This window comes from Dendrobates tinctorius, unplaced genomic scaffold, assembly GCF_039654945.1.
Source record: "Dendrobates tinctorius isolate UK_male_01 unplaced genomic scaffold, ASM3965494v1 ptg000154l, whole genome shotgun sequence".
Lineage (NCBI taxonomy): Eukaryota > Metazoa > Chordata > Amphibia > Anura > Dendrobatidae > Dendrobates > Dendrobates tinctorius.
Window position 1 is genome coordinate 17615357 of NW_027361821.1, and position 15305 is coordinate 17630661.

A 15305-nucleotide genomic window follows, 5' to 3' on the forward strand; every position below is an offset into this window, starting at 1 on the left:
AGGGTCAAGGTTGCAGGCAGAGTCCTGCGCATGTAGAGAGACACGCCAGGGTCAGGGTTCAAGGCTAGGACCTGTGCGTGCGAGAGGGCACGACAGGGGACATGGCAACACCTGCGCGTACTTTTACAGAAGCATGGGGAGGTATGCCACGGGGCAGGCGAGGGCCTGCGCATGCTATAGAGAGCACATAGAGCACAGTGCAGAAACAGTGTGAAGTGCAAGGAAGCACAGAGAGCACAGCTGGGGCACTGGCTAGCTGATCGGTCTGCAGCACTGACAGGCGGGAAAGACTCCAGCGAACCCGACTGAGGCATAGCAGGCGACACAACTGTCACTGACCTACGAGCACGGCTGAGGCACAAGCAGGCGGGCATGGCTAGGGCGGGCACGGCTGAGGCACAAGTAGGAGGCTAGGAAGGCCAGGCGCATGCAAAGGGCACACGAAGAAACAAGGCAAGGCAATGCAAGAAACAAGGCAAGGCTAGGCGAGAAACAAGGCAAGACAGGGTACGAAACACGGAGCGGAACATAGGCAGAAACAGAGCCAGGTCAGAGCGAGCGCAGAGTCTAGCAGCGGAGCGTAGGCTGAAGCCCAGAGCCGGGCCAAGGGAGCACCTTGGGACTCGACTAGGAAACGTGCAAGAGAGCACCATAGGACAGAGTCTAGCAGCGGAGCGTAGGCTGAAGCCCAGAGCTGGGCCAAGGGAGTACCTTGGGAGTAGACTTGGAAACGTGCAAGAGAGCACCATAGGGCAGAGTATGGAAAACCAGGCAGAGGCAAGAAACATGAGACGTACTACAAAGCTCAGAGTAGCAAAGACAAGACATGGCAAAACAGGCTAAGGCAGAGAACAGAGGAAGTACTACAAGGCAAAGCAAGACAAGGACAAACATGGCACAAGAGACAACACAAGACATGGCACGAGGCAAGAGGCAGAGTACGAGCACGGAGCGTGTGCAGAGACGCATGACAGGGCAGAGTGCAAGGACACAGAATAGAGGGAGTGACCGAGCAGACCAAACAGCCATGCAGGGAAGCAACACAATACTCAGGCCCTGACCATAGGGAGGGGTGGTTTGATATAGCACCATAGCACCAGTACTTCCGGGTCAGAACCAGGGGAGAACTTCCAGTTCAGATCCTCCAGGATCACAGAGAGCAGTCACATGATCAGGGATTCCAGACATGCAGAGATGATTGCAGAACCAGACAGTGCTGGAACCTAGGAAAGGTCAAATGATCAGAGGTTCCAGACATGCAGAGTTGATTGCAGAACCAGACAGTGCTGGAAGCTAGGAAAGGTCACATGATCAGAGGTTCCAGACATGCAGAGATGATTGCAGAAGGCAGAGCAGAAACACAGGCATCTTGAAGCCCAACAGTCATAAGGTGAGTGTACACACTGCTCTAGGGAACATGCAGGATAGCAGACATGAGATGCGCATGCACACCGCTCCAGGGGTCATGAGGCAAAACAGACATGGCAGACATGGCGAGCATGACAGGTGTCAGAACGCTATTAACTATTATACTGTGTATTGGAGGAGCAGTGGGGACATCATTATATGCATAGGGGAATTCTGGGGCCCATCATACTGCTTGTACAGGAGCTGCGGGCCCATAATACTGTATATAATGTAGCTGTGAGCCTACTATACTGCGTATAGTGGAGCTGTGGGATCAACATACTCTGTGCAGGGGAGCTGTGGGATCATCATACTGTGTATAGGGGAGCTGTGGGATCATCATATTGTGTATAGGTAAGCTGTGGGATCATCATACTGTGTATAGGGGAGCCATGGGACAATCATACGGTGTAGAGGAGAGCTGTGAGCCCAGCATACTGTATATAGAGGAATTATACATGGGGAACTCAGGGGACATTATTAAATGCTAAGTGGGCACTTAAACACTATTGTTATAGGGGCTCTCAGTATTGTGACCATCAAAGTTGAACATATAGTATTATTACTTTCTAGGGGCAAAATTTGGAGGGCACATGCACAGAAAATTAATATTTTCTAAGGGGCAATTTTACCATCTAGAGAGCACAAAGGAGGCATTATTACGATGTAAGGGGCACAGTGGTGGCATTACTATGTGGGATAGTAAGAGGAGCTCTGTTTTTGTACCACACAGCAGGTGCAGTAATAGGGACACATACGGCAGCAGCGGCTCAGTATTAGGGTATCGGCAGTGTCAGTGGAGTTTTAGTCTTCCAATTAGAAATCGTCCAGACCTGAATAAGTAAGATCCTTTATTTGGTCATGCCGGCATGGAGAGAGAGAATGACGACCACACCAGGTGTGAGCAGTCCTCTGTCTGACTTAATATATATTCTTAAGAGTTTAAATAGCAAAGCCGAAAGGGTGTTCTAAACTACTTTATTTGCAAAAATAGTACTTACAGTATGCTTAGCTGTTAGCAATCCTTATCTACGTTACCAGAGAAGCAGAGGTATGACTTTTATTTTGTACGTTAGATAAGGTTTGCAACCTAAGCATTACACCCATGTATTACATCAGCTGAAAACAGTTTCAGTCTAAGCATAATAATGGCATACATACAATCATGTATATACTGTATATATATATACTCATACACATACACATATGCAAATAGACATATAAATATATATATACACATGCACATAAAGGAAAGGACTTTATTACAATTATTATAAAATTCCCTCATCTTGTAATAAAATCATCTATCTGTACACATTGGGGACAGATTTCTTTTTGTCAGATTTCACAGAAGATCTTCATATAATCTAGATGGAGAGTAATATGTTCAGTATATTTATCATTAAGTCCCAAAATTTTCATTCTTTCATTGGATTCCAAGGTCTCCATTCCTTGATGCATAGTTTTTGTTATGGCAGAGTCAATCAGTCTTTGAACAAGTCCTCTAATGCAAAGAATAGCACAGCATCCATAAACAATCAGCACTCCGGCCACGATGGTAAGAGATGTTAACGCAGAAGTGAATAATCCGGACCATTTCCCAAACCATCCTTTAGTCCAGGAAGTAAATATGTCGTCATTTCCAGAATTCTCTGCTAATTCATTAGACAGGGCAGTCAGTCCATCAAGAGCTTTGGAGATACTCCCATCAGGATCTGTATTATGGATAAAGGTGCAACAAAATCCGCCAAACATTTTATATACACCTCCCTTTTCTGCTACCAACTTGTCTAATGCCATCCTATTCTACCAAGCCATGAGAGAAGTTGGTCCTAATTGCTAAGCTATCCCTTTAACTGCATCTTGGGTATAATTAACAAATCTCTGCTGGTTATAGTACAAGTAGTTTATCCAATCTACATTCATTTTTATAATCACCCACCAAATTATGGATTCTCACTCGGCTGCTACCTGGTTCCTAGCCTTGTACTCGTTGGGAACTCCAATGTCATCTCTGTAGATACTAGAATGGAAGGATCCTTGCGGAGTTTCACGCTTCTGTCTCTTCCACTATGTACCTTTGGCCATATCCCTGTTGACAACAGGTAGAACGGCATGATTAGCTGGACCACCGCACAATCCCCTCGGGAACCATGTGGTAGTCTGGCTCTTATGCTTTTATCACCGCATAACCACCATACATCCGCTCTCAGGCTATGTGCACACGGTGCGGATTCTGCTGCGTTACCGCAGCAGTTTTGGCCCTGCGGAAATGCAGCAGTTCCGCTGACCATGTACAGTACAATGAAACCCTATGGGGTTTCAAAAACGCTGTGCTGACGGTGCGTTTTTTTCCGTGTGGTTTTGCTGCGGTTTACAATCCGCAGCATGTCAATTGTTTGGGCGGTTTCCGCAGCGGTTTCACACCTTTACCATAGTAGAGGTGTGAAACCGCAGGGCAAAACCGCAGACCAAACTGCAGGAAAACCGCATGTCACTTTACCTGCGGTTTTACCTGCGGTTCCGCACGGAAAAAAACGCTGGTAATTCTGCACCGTGTGCACATAGCCTTAGGGTAGTGTGGTTTGACCATATGGCTGAATACTTGGTCCTGTGGGAGACAATGATCCATTCTCTACAAGAGTCGCCTTGGAGCTCTCCAAAGTCGTGCTCATGCCCTGGAAGACTAAAACAAGTATAGTTACCAGGATTAGCAATCACCTTTGGTGGGATATCCGGTTTCTCAAGTGGAGGATATAAAAAATGATAACATTTTACATTTTCCTTCACTTTCTGAGGAGACATAAGTTTTACTCTATAACTTAATTTTTTAAGCTTTTTGCAATGTATTTAAGCCATTCTAACCATTCATTCTCCTCACAGCCCCTCTCTAGAGCTAGTTTATCTTCATAAGTTAAGGGGGTTTTACACATAGCGATATCGCTAGCGATATCGCTATAACGTCAACGATTTTGTGACGTTATAGCGATATTGCTAGCGATATCGCTATGTGTGATACTTACCTCCGACCGGCTCCCCCGCTGTCCATCGCTGATCGCGTGAGAATGTCCGGCTCCATTTCTCGTCGTCAGCTTCCTGCTGGGGCTTTCTGCTGTGACGACGAGCGACGCGTGGAGGTGGGCGGGAGGACGTCAGGATCGCTGTGTGTGAAAGGTAAGTATCGTCCGATGTATCGCTGCATCGCTGTGAGATCTTTCTGTGTGAAAGCTCACCAGCGATCATTTAGCGATGCACCAGCGATCCTGACCGGGTCGGATCGCTGGTGCATCGCTAAATGTAAAGGGGCCTTTAGGTTAGACAATCTAACTATGAGCCCTATGGACTCTGTTATGGTCTCTCTCTGGCATACTGTCATGATCCAGGACGGGATTTCGCTTTGACCCGTCCTGGTTAGACTATGGGTTAATTGTGCTGCCTCTCTCTGGCAGCAGGAGGCTATTTAGTGCTCACTGGACCTGGGTCCGGTGTCAGTTATACTCCTGCCCTCGGCTGAGTTAAGTGACCTCTTGTATACGTGTGCCTTGTGCCTGATATCTTGCTTGCTTGTTCGGTTGTGATCTGGTTCTGTCCCTGTTACAAGTTCTGCCTGACCCTCTTGTACTACGCTACCTCTCGTGTATGACTCTCTGCTTGTGACCCGACTTCTCTCTGCTTGTCCCCTTGGTACCACGTCGCCCTCTTGTGTATGACCTTTGGCTCTGTCTGACTACCCGTCTGTCCCTCCTGTACCTCGTTTGCCCGTACTGCTGTGACCTCTGTTTTGCCTGACTCTGAGTTGTTGTATGGTGTCCTGTCCTATCTGAATACAGGACGCTAAGCCCCACCCCTTGCAGTCACATGACCATAGGTCCCGTGCAGATTATTCAGTTTCAGTGTCCGCAGGTCCTATGCCTCTTTACCTTCCAGCGCTGACTGGACCCTGACACTATTAGCCTGAAGCACGCATGGTCACCTCTGCTGCCCGTCTCCACAGGTATCTTTTAGCACTGCTTCTGTTCTCAGGACACGCGCACTGGCTCTATGAGCAAGTGCAGTGCGGTGTCTCTGACATTATAACTGACCCATACCATTTTTTTTTCTCTGCTCCCATTCACCTGTGTGTGTGATGGATCCTATGCACACTCTTTCTGAACAGGTTAAGCATCTGACGCAGATGTCTCAGAAACTCTTTGGAGAACAAAGAGTCCTGGCTCAGTCTCAGCAGCTGATCGCTGACACTGTGCAGGGGGTTCTTTCATTGGGGGCTCGGGATGTTACATTAATTTCCCCTGAGTCTCCAGTGAAGTTACCAGATACCTTTTCTGGAGATAAAAATGACTTCAGAGTTTTCAAGGAGGGCTGTAAGCTTTTTTTTTCCTTAAGACCACACTCTTCTGGGGATGAAAGTCAGAGAGTGGGGGTCATTATGTCTCTGTTAAGGGGAGCCCCCCAAGCTTGGGCTTTCTCCCTTCCTACCACGGCCCCTGAGCGTATGACTGTGGATGCATTTTTTGAGGCCCTGGGGCATATTTATGATGAGCCTGATCGGGTGCGTATGGCTGAGGACAGGCTGATGAATGTTTGCCAGGGGAAACACTCAGCCGAGTGGTTTTGCTCAGAGTTCAGACGCTGGGCTGCTGATGTCTGCTGGAACGACGCCGCTCTCCGGGGGTTGTTCCGTAGAGGCTTGTCTGAGCATCTGAAAGACGCCTTGGCTCTCCACCCCCCCCTGATGCCCTGGAGGAAGCTATGACACAGGCCGTCCGAATGGATCGCAGGTTACGGGCAAGGGGAGTGATACAAACCGAGACATCATTATTCTCCCAAGGAAGGGGAGCCAGTTCTTCATTGAAAATCACGGAGATGGGAACCATCAACCTTAAGGAGGAAGAAAGGAGACATCGGCATGTGAGAAAATGCTGTGTTCACAGTGGCGAGTCTGGACATGGGAAAAAGGATTGCCCCTCCCGGCCACTAACCAACAAGCGACTGAGCCCGGGTGATTATCGTGGAGGTCACCCAGGCTCTCAGGTACCCTTTTCTGCATTTTCTAAAATGTCATTTCAAGTGGAACTTTGTTGTGGGGGTGTCTCCACATCCACTTCTGCCTTCGTGGATTGCGGTTCATCATTGAACTTTATTGACTCTGACTTGGTGGCCAGGTGTAAGTTAGGGACAGTTAGGTTGGAGACTCCGATTCACCTTGTTGCTATTGACAAAACACCACTGGTTAAGAATGACATTGTGTTTTGTACTGAAGAGTTTCTCCTTAAAGTGAGTTCCTTACACCAGGAACGTATTTCATGTTTTGTAATGAACAACCTGCCTGCGGGACTGGTGTTGGGGTTCCCCTGGTTACAGCTGCATAATCCTGTGATTAATTGGGAATCTCGGGATATTGTTAAATGGGGTCACTATTGCTCTGAGAAATGTCTTGTTTCTGTGTCTGTGTCGTCCGTGGGTCTAGAAGGCATTCCGGAGTGCCTGATAGATTATACTGACGTTTTCTCCGAAAAAGAGGCTGAGGTTTTACCACCACACCGCCCATTTGATTGTGCCATTGACCTGGTTCCAGGTGCTAAATTGCCCAAAGCCCGCCTGTATAACCTCTCGGGTCCGGAACGGGCTGCGATGAAGGAATATATTTCCGAGAGCCTCCGTAAGGGACATATTCGTCCTTCTGTTTCTCCTGTGGCGGCAGGGTTCTTTTTTGTAAAAAAAAAAAGACGGTGGTTTGCGCCCATGCCTCGATTTTCGCGAGTTAAATAAAATAACTGTGAGGAATACTTATCCCCTTCCACTTATTCCTGATTTATACAATCAGTTGTCCGGAGCTAAGTGGTTTTCGAAATTAGATCTACAGGGAGCGTATAACCTTATCCGAGTCTGGGACGGAGATGAATGGAAGACCGCTTTTCTCACTACTGAAGGGTTGTTTGAAAATTTGGTCATGCCCTTCAGCCTGACCAATGCTCCAGCGGTCTTCCAAAATTTCATAAATCAAGTGTTCTCCGATTTGATTGGACGTTTTATGGTGGTGTATTTGGATGACATTTTAATCTGCTCGCCTGATAAGCAGACTCACATTGGTCATGTTCGGGCAGTTCTCCAAAGGCTCAGGGAGAACTGTCTGTTTGCTAAACTTGAAAAATGTTTATTTTTTGTTCAGGAACTGTCCTTTCTGGGGTTCATCGTGTCTGCTGAAGGGTATCGCATGGATCCTAATAAGGTGCAGGCCATTCTCGAGTGGGTTCAACCGTGTGATTTGAAGGGTCTGCAACGTTTCCTAGGGTTCGCTAATTATTATCGGAAATTTATAAGGGGGTTCTCACAGGTGGTTAAACCCATCACAGACATGACTCAAAAGGGGGCCGATATCAAGAATTGGTCAACCGCAGCGGTAGCGGCATTTCAGTTTTTGAAAAAATGTTTCATGTCGGCCCCGGTTCTTATCCAACCGGACCCCTCTGAACCATTTATTGTTGAGGTAGACGCCTCAGAGGTGGGGGTGGGGGCGGTATTGTCCCAGGGACCCGCCACTTTGACCAATTTAAGACCTTGCGCCTTTTTCTCAAAGAAGTTCTCCCCTGCGGAGAGAAACTATGATGTGGGGAATCGGGAACTTCTGGCCGTAAAATTGGCTTTTGCAGAATGGAGGCATTTTTTGGAGGGGGCTGTTCATCCTATAACGGTAATCACGGACCACAAAAACCTAGCTTACATTGAGTCAGCTAAAAGGTTGACTCCCAGACAGGCTAGATGGTCACTTTTTTTTTCCCGATTCAACTTCTCGATCACTTTTCGACCAGGATCCAAGAACATCAGAGCGGATGCGTTGTCACGCAGTCTTGATCCGGTGTCTCCCCCCCGGAACCTCCATCCTCCATTCTTCAGCCTGGGGTGGTGGTGGCAGTGGTTTCTAATGTGTTGGAACGGGAGATTCGAGAAGCCCAGGCTCTTGCACCTCCAGCTAAACCGGTGGATAAACTTTTTGTGCCAATTCAGTTTCGTCTCAAGGTCCTCCAGGAGTTCCATGATTCAGTTCTGGGTGGACATCCAGGGATCTCAGCGACCCGGAAGGCCATTGCTAGAATATTCTGGTGGTCTTCTTTAGCCTCTGATGTTGGGGAGTATGTGTCTGCGTGTGAGGTTTGTGCCCATGCGAAAACTCCCCATAACCGGCCGGCCGGGGAATTGGTACCACTGCCAATTCCTGAGAGACCATGGACTCATCTGTCCATGGATTTCATCACCAACCTTCCCCCTTCCAAGGGTAATACCGTGGTCTGGGTCGTAGTGGACAGGTTTAGTAAGCAGGCACATTTTGTACCTTTGGCAGCTCTACCTAATGCGGAAACATTGTCCAGATTGTTTGTGGAGCATGTGGTGCGGTTGCATGGGGTACCCTTGAATGTGGTGTCTGATAGGGGAGTGCAATTTGTGTCCAGATTTTGGAGAGCTTTTTGTAGGAGGTTGGGTATTGGTCTGTCCTTTTCATCCGCCTACCATCCAGAGACTAATGGGCAGACTGAGCGGACCAATCAGTCACTGGAGCAAATTCTGCGTTGTTTGAGCTCAGCCCGACAGGATGATTGGTGTTCTGTGTTACCATTGGCTGAGTTTGCTTTTAACAACCGCACTAACCAGTCTACGGGTACATCTCCTTTTTTTTGCAATTATGGGTTTCATCCTCATTTTGGAGAATTTTCCCGCTTGAATTCTGGGTGTCCTGGGGCGGACGAGACGATCCAGCGGTTGGGGGAGGTATGGCGAGAGGTCCAGAATAACATTACGAAGGCCCAGGACAAATTTAAATTTTTTGCGGACAAAAAACGATCCGTGGGTCCAGTGTTTCAGGTCGGAGATAAGGTATGGTTATCCACCAAAAATATAAGGCTCAAGGTCCCCTCTGCGAAGCTTGAACCCTAGTTTATCGCTCCCTATGTAATTACAGAAGCAGTTAACCCGGTGGCTTTTCGGTTGAGTCTTCCGCCATCTCTAAGGATCCCTAATGTTTTCCATAAGGCCCTTTTGAAACCTGTGAGGTCCAGTAGGGAGGGATCATCATCTTCCCCGACACCGGTTCTGGTAGATGGGCAGGCTGAGTACGAGGTGGAACGAATTGTCGACTCCAGGTTGGTCCGTCGCGCCCTTCAGTATCTGATACATTGGAAGGGCTACGGTCCTGAGGAACGCTTGTGGGTTCCTGCTCGATCAGTTCATGCGGATCGGTTGATCCGAGCCTTTCACGCCAAGTACCCTGAGAGACCTGGGGGTCCGGTGGCCCCCCATTGAGAGGAGGGTACTGTCATGATCCAGGACGGGATTTCGCTTTGACCCGTCCTGGTTAGTCTATGGGTTAATTGTGCTGCCTCTCTCTGGCAGCAGAAGGCTATTTAGTGCTCACTGGACCTGGGTCCGGTGTCAGTTATACTCCTGCCCTCGGCTGAGTTAAGTGACCTCTTGTATACGTTTGCCTTGTGCCTGATATCTTGCTTGCTTGTTCGGTTGTGATCTGGTTCTGTCCCTGTTACGAGTTCTGCCTGACCCTCTTGTACTGCGCTACCTCTCGTGTATGACTCTCTGCTTGTGACCCGACTTCTCTCTGCTCGTCCCCTTGGTACCACGTCACCCTCTTGTGTATGACCTTTGGCTCTGTCTGACTACCCGTCTGTTTGTCCCTCCTGTACCTCGTTTGCCCGTACTGCTGTGACCTCTGTTTTGCCTGACTCTGAGTTGTTGTATGGTGTCCTGTCCTATCTGAATACAGGACGCTAAGCCCCGCCCCCTTGCAGTCACATGACCATAGGTCCCGTGCAGATTATTCAGTTTCAGTGTCCGCAGGTCCTATGCCTCTTTACCTTCCAGCGCTGACTGGACCCTGACACTATTAGCCTGAAGCACGCATGGTCACCTCTGCTGCCTGTCTCCACAGGTATCTTTTATCACTGCTTCTGTTCTCAGGACACGCACACTGGCTCTATGAGCAAGTGCAGTGCGGTGTCTCTGACAAATACCTTCCTTGGGTCTATGTATGCTATTATTCTGAACTTCTATGCAGAAATATCCTATTGGGTCTGTTCCTGACATATCAGCTCCTATAACCTTTGATCCCTCATCTTAGGGTTTTTTAAAAGTTCTCAGTAGCTGATTACAATTATTCTTATTTGTGCAAGGGGATCTCCTTTTTCCCAATGGAGAATCAGGCTTTTAAAATCCATGTAGCCATAAGGCTTATACCTATAGTCTCGGGCTGCAGTTGTCCATGCTGCTTTACTCTAGTCACACACATCCATCCCCTCTGCTATTAGAGCTCATAACACAAACATACTTATCAGACTTGGCTAGTTTCACAGCTTGTTCCCTATCTCTGCATCATTTATACAACAGACAGAAATCCACTAACATGGCAGCCTCCTGCCCAATTTCAAAAGTACGATTTAAAGTCTTAAATCTGAAACCATTCTACCACCCTGGACTTTCCTCTCCTGCTGGGTCTATTACTCTCCAATCTCCCATCACTATGGTCAGGAAGAATATACCTGTGACTAACCCTGATGTTCACATCCTAGATCTGACCGTCTTGTCCGGTTAGGGGGATGAATGGGAGACTTCACCAGTTTGAGACAAGCTTTCCCTTGTGGAAAACCTCCCTTTGTAGCTGGACTATGACAAGCAAGTCAGATCCTACTCTGTCCCTACCTGTCTGACAAGTTTACAGTGTGAGAGATGGATCCAGGAATCTTGACCGCAGTAGGAGTAGTCCACAGAACTTGGTAAGAACCTTCCCACTTAGGATGGTGCTGGTGTTTCTTCTTTATCACCTTCACAAGGACCCAGTCTGCAGGTTTCACAATCTCTGGTTTTGTTAGTGAGTTTTCTGGAACAAAACTACGAGTAGAAACTTCTTTGTGAGTTAATATCTAAGGCCTGTTTCACACTTGCTTTTTTTTGCAGCGCGTTTTTCCCGCAAAAAAACGCATTGAAAAACGCATACAAAAGCATACAACTGCTGCGTTTTTTTCAAGCATTTTTATGAGCATGCATGAAAAAAACGCAGCGTTTTTATGCGTTTGTATGCGTTTTTAGTGCGTTTTTACCGCGTTTGCGTTTTTTTCCAACATTAGGTGGCCCCTCACACTAACCCAAACCATGATTTTACTAACCCTAACCCTGACCCTAACCCTAACCCTAACCCTTAACCAAACCATACTTAACCCTAACCCTAACCCTTAACCAAACCATACTTAACCCTAACCCTGACCCTAACCCTTAACAAAACCATACTTAACCCTAACCCTGACCCTAACCCTAACCCTTAACCAAACCATACTTAACCCTAACGCTGACCCTAACCCTTAACCAAACCATACTTAACCGTAACCCTAACCCTGACCCTAACCCTTAACCAAACCATACTTAACCCTAACCCTGACCCTAACCCTAACCCTAACCCTGACCCTAACCCTTAACCAAACCATACTTAACCCTAACCCTGACCCTAACCCTAACCCTTAACCAAACCATACTTAACCCTAACCCTAACCCTGACCCTAACCCTAACCCTTAACCAAACCATACTTAACCCTAACCCTGACCCTAACCCTTAACCAAACCATAATTAACCCTAACCCTGACACTAACCCTAACCCTAACCCTTAACCAAACCATACTTAACCCTAACCCTGACCCTGACCCTGACCCTAACCCTAACCCTTAACCAAACCATACTTAACCCTAACCCTAACCCTGACCCTAACCCTAACCCTTAACCAAACCATACTTAACCCTAACCCTGACCCTAACCCTAACCCTGACCCTAACCCTTAACCAAACCATACTTAACCCTAACCCTGACCCTAACCCTTAACCAAACCATAATTAACCCTAACCCTGACCCTAACCCTTAACCAAACCATACTTAACCCTAACCCTGACCCTAACCCTAACCCTTAACCAAACCATACTTAACCCTAACCCTGACCCTAACCCTAACCCTGACCCTAACCCTAACCCTAAACCCCCTTAACTAACCCTAACTTTACCCAAACCCCTAAATTCCATTGTCTAAACTAATGGTAAAAAAAAAAACGCATGTGCAAAAAAACGCATACATAAGCATGCCAATGCGCACATATGCTCACCATAGACTTATAATGGGTGTCTTGCTGTAAAAAAACGCATTGCGCGCGCATGCGTTTTTTTGAGGCAAATCGGACGCACAAAAAATGCAACAAGTTGCATTTTGTGCGCCCGAGCGCATACCGCAAAAAAACGCATGCGCGGTAAAACGCGTACAAACGCATGTGTATGCGCACATAAGCGCATCCCATGCAAAGTATAGGAAAAAAAACGCATGCGCTATTTAGCGCTACATTACCGCGAAAAAAAACGCAAATGTGAAACCAGCCTTAGCCATATATTCTGCTAATGTACAATCAACTTCCTCATTTATCCTTCTAAAGGGTTTCAGCTGAGGTAACAGAAAAGGTCTCCCATATATGATTTCAAAGGGTGTCAGCACTACAGATGTCGGTGTGACATACATATTTAGTACAATCAATAGGAGACAGTGCAACCAATTTTTCCTGTTTCCTGCATGGTCTTTGTCAACCTATTTTTCAAGATCCCTCTGTGTCCTTCAACCAGTCCGGCTGAATGAGGATGACAGGCACTGTGGTTTCCCAACTCAATTGACAATGTTTTAGGTAATAATAACATTACTTAGTTTACTATATATTTTCTGGAACCCCAAATCGGGGTATGATTCCCTTTAGAAGGGCCTTCGGTACCATTAATGCATCAGGGTGGACAGCTTCAATCCACCTGCTGAAAGCATCCATAATAACAAGGCCGGACTTTTTCCCTCACACTTGTTCAATAAAATCCATACAAATGTGTTGGAATAAGTATTCAGGGTGAGGACATTGTCCTCTCTCTGGTCTCAGGTTCCCTTTGGAATTATTTTTTGCACAAGTAATGCAGATTAAACAAAAAATGTTTAATAGTTAGTAAAGCCATACATCATAAATACGTAAGATATGATCTCTACCATCCCTCCTGTTGAGACATAGCTTATGCCATGGCTCAATACTGTGACATATCTTAGGAGGTTAATGGGCAGTTTATACATATAGGTCATCTTTAAAGATAACCCCCTTTTGTTACCAATTTGTTTTAGTTTTTTTTGTTTTTTTTTTAATGCCAATAGTATGTCATCCACATATAAGAGTATCTGGCTACCTTCTGGTGACTCACATTGAGCTAGGTTAGCCGATTTTACCTAGAAAACAATAGTAGTTGATTCACAGTACCCTTGTGGGATTCTGGTGAATGTATACCTGCTCCCCTTATATGTGAATACAAACCAAACCTGGCTATCTGGATGTACCAGGATGCTGAAGAAGACATTACTGATATCACTGTAAAGACCTTATTTTCCGGCCTCCAGTCATTCAGCAGAGTATGGGGGTCTGCCACTGTGGGGGCTCTTGGAATCACAGCCTCGTTTACAGATGGGGCGCCCTCCCTACTGGAAACAAGGTTGTGTTACAAGGTGAGCTGGACAGGGTATAATCACCTCTTTTATCAATCCCACATCTGCAGGCCATGTGGACCACAAAGATTCTGGGTATGTGGTCAATTCTTCCTCTAATTCTAGGAAAGGATCAGCATTTCTCACTTGTTCCCCTGCCTCGCTGCAGGTGGACACTGGGTTTAGAAATGGTGTTCCACTTTAGTACTTGTGAATATGCCTGCAGTCTGGCATTGTAAAATGAGCCATCACCCAAATCCTCCCATTGTTACTTTCCTAACACTCTTCAACAAAATCACCAAAGATTTTCCATGATCTACCTTTACATCTGGAGAGGGAAATATGTGGCACGGTGCCTCTAAAAAGCAAAAACAACAATTTAATTTGTTCTGACAGTCTACAACTGACAACACAGTTCCCTTTATAATTTCAGTATATGGTGTGCAAAGAACAATCTAGAGCAAGAAAATTCTCATATTTTACATCAGGACCCCTAAAATACCTGTAGTACATGGTGCAGTGTAGTTCTTCAGGTGTGTGAAAATCTACATTTGTATAGCTTTATCTATTGCTTCCTTGATGAGGGACTCAGTAACTGAGGATGGTCCTGCAGTTATTAGATCTAGACTGTAATAATATCTAGATTCCCCATACCCCTGGAGCACCATTGTCTCAGCCATGGATTTCACCTATAGTCCTGCAGCAGTAGGAATTATTCCCAGGCTCAGGGCTTGCATCATATCCCTCCCACACAATTGATATTATAATTTGTGTAATTGAACTTTTACCTGTGCTGAGGGACCAGTGTCTCCACAGGCGTAGACAATGGTTCTCTGTGTCTTACCACTAGCTCCTTTTACCACTATGAAGGCAGCAGACAGTCCAATAGTAGGAATCTCTTCTGGATGTACTAAGGTTCTAGTGGCTCCTGAATCAACAAGAAAAGTGACCTCATGACATCCCACAAGGATGGTTACTTCTGGAAATACAGTGTTTTATAAATGTATTTCTACTTTAGCCAAATTAAATGTTTTCTCTCATTACACTTTTCCATTTCTTGTACCAAATTTTCACATTTTATGAAACTAAGTTTATCATCAAATACAACCCATCTGTCAAAGGACACCCTCAGCTCTTTTAGTGGTCCCTTCTTATCTCAAAACCACAACCACATTCCAAAACAATCCTCATGCTCACGGCTTATCTCCACACCTCAGGACTGTTTGCTCTGGGTGGTGCCTACTCCTAGTTTGTCAAGACTAAAAAGACAATGTCAGGGATCTACAATTTTTACTCTCTATTTGTTATAATATATAAGAGTTAGGCCTATAAGTTACCAATAAGGACACATTGCACATTTAAT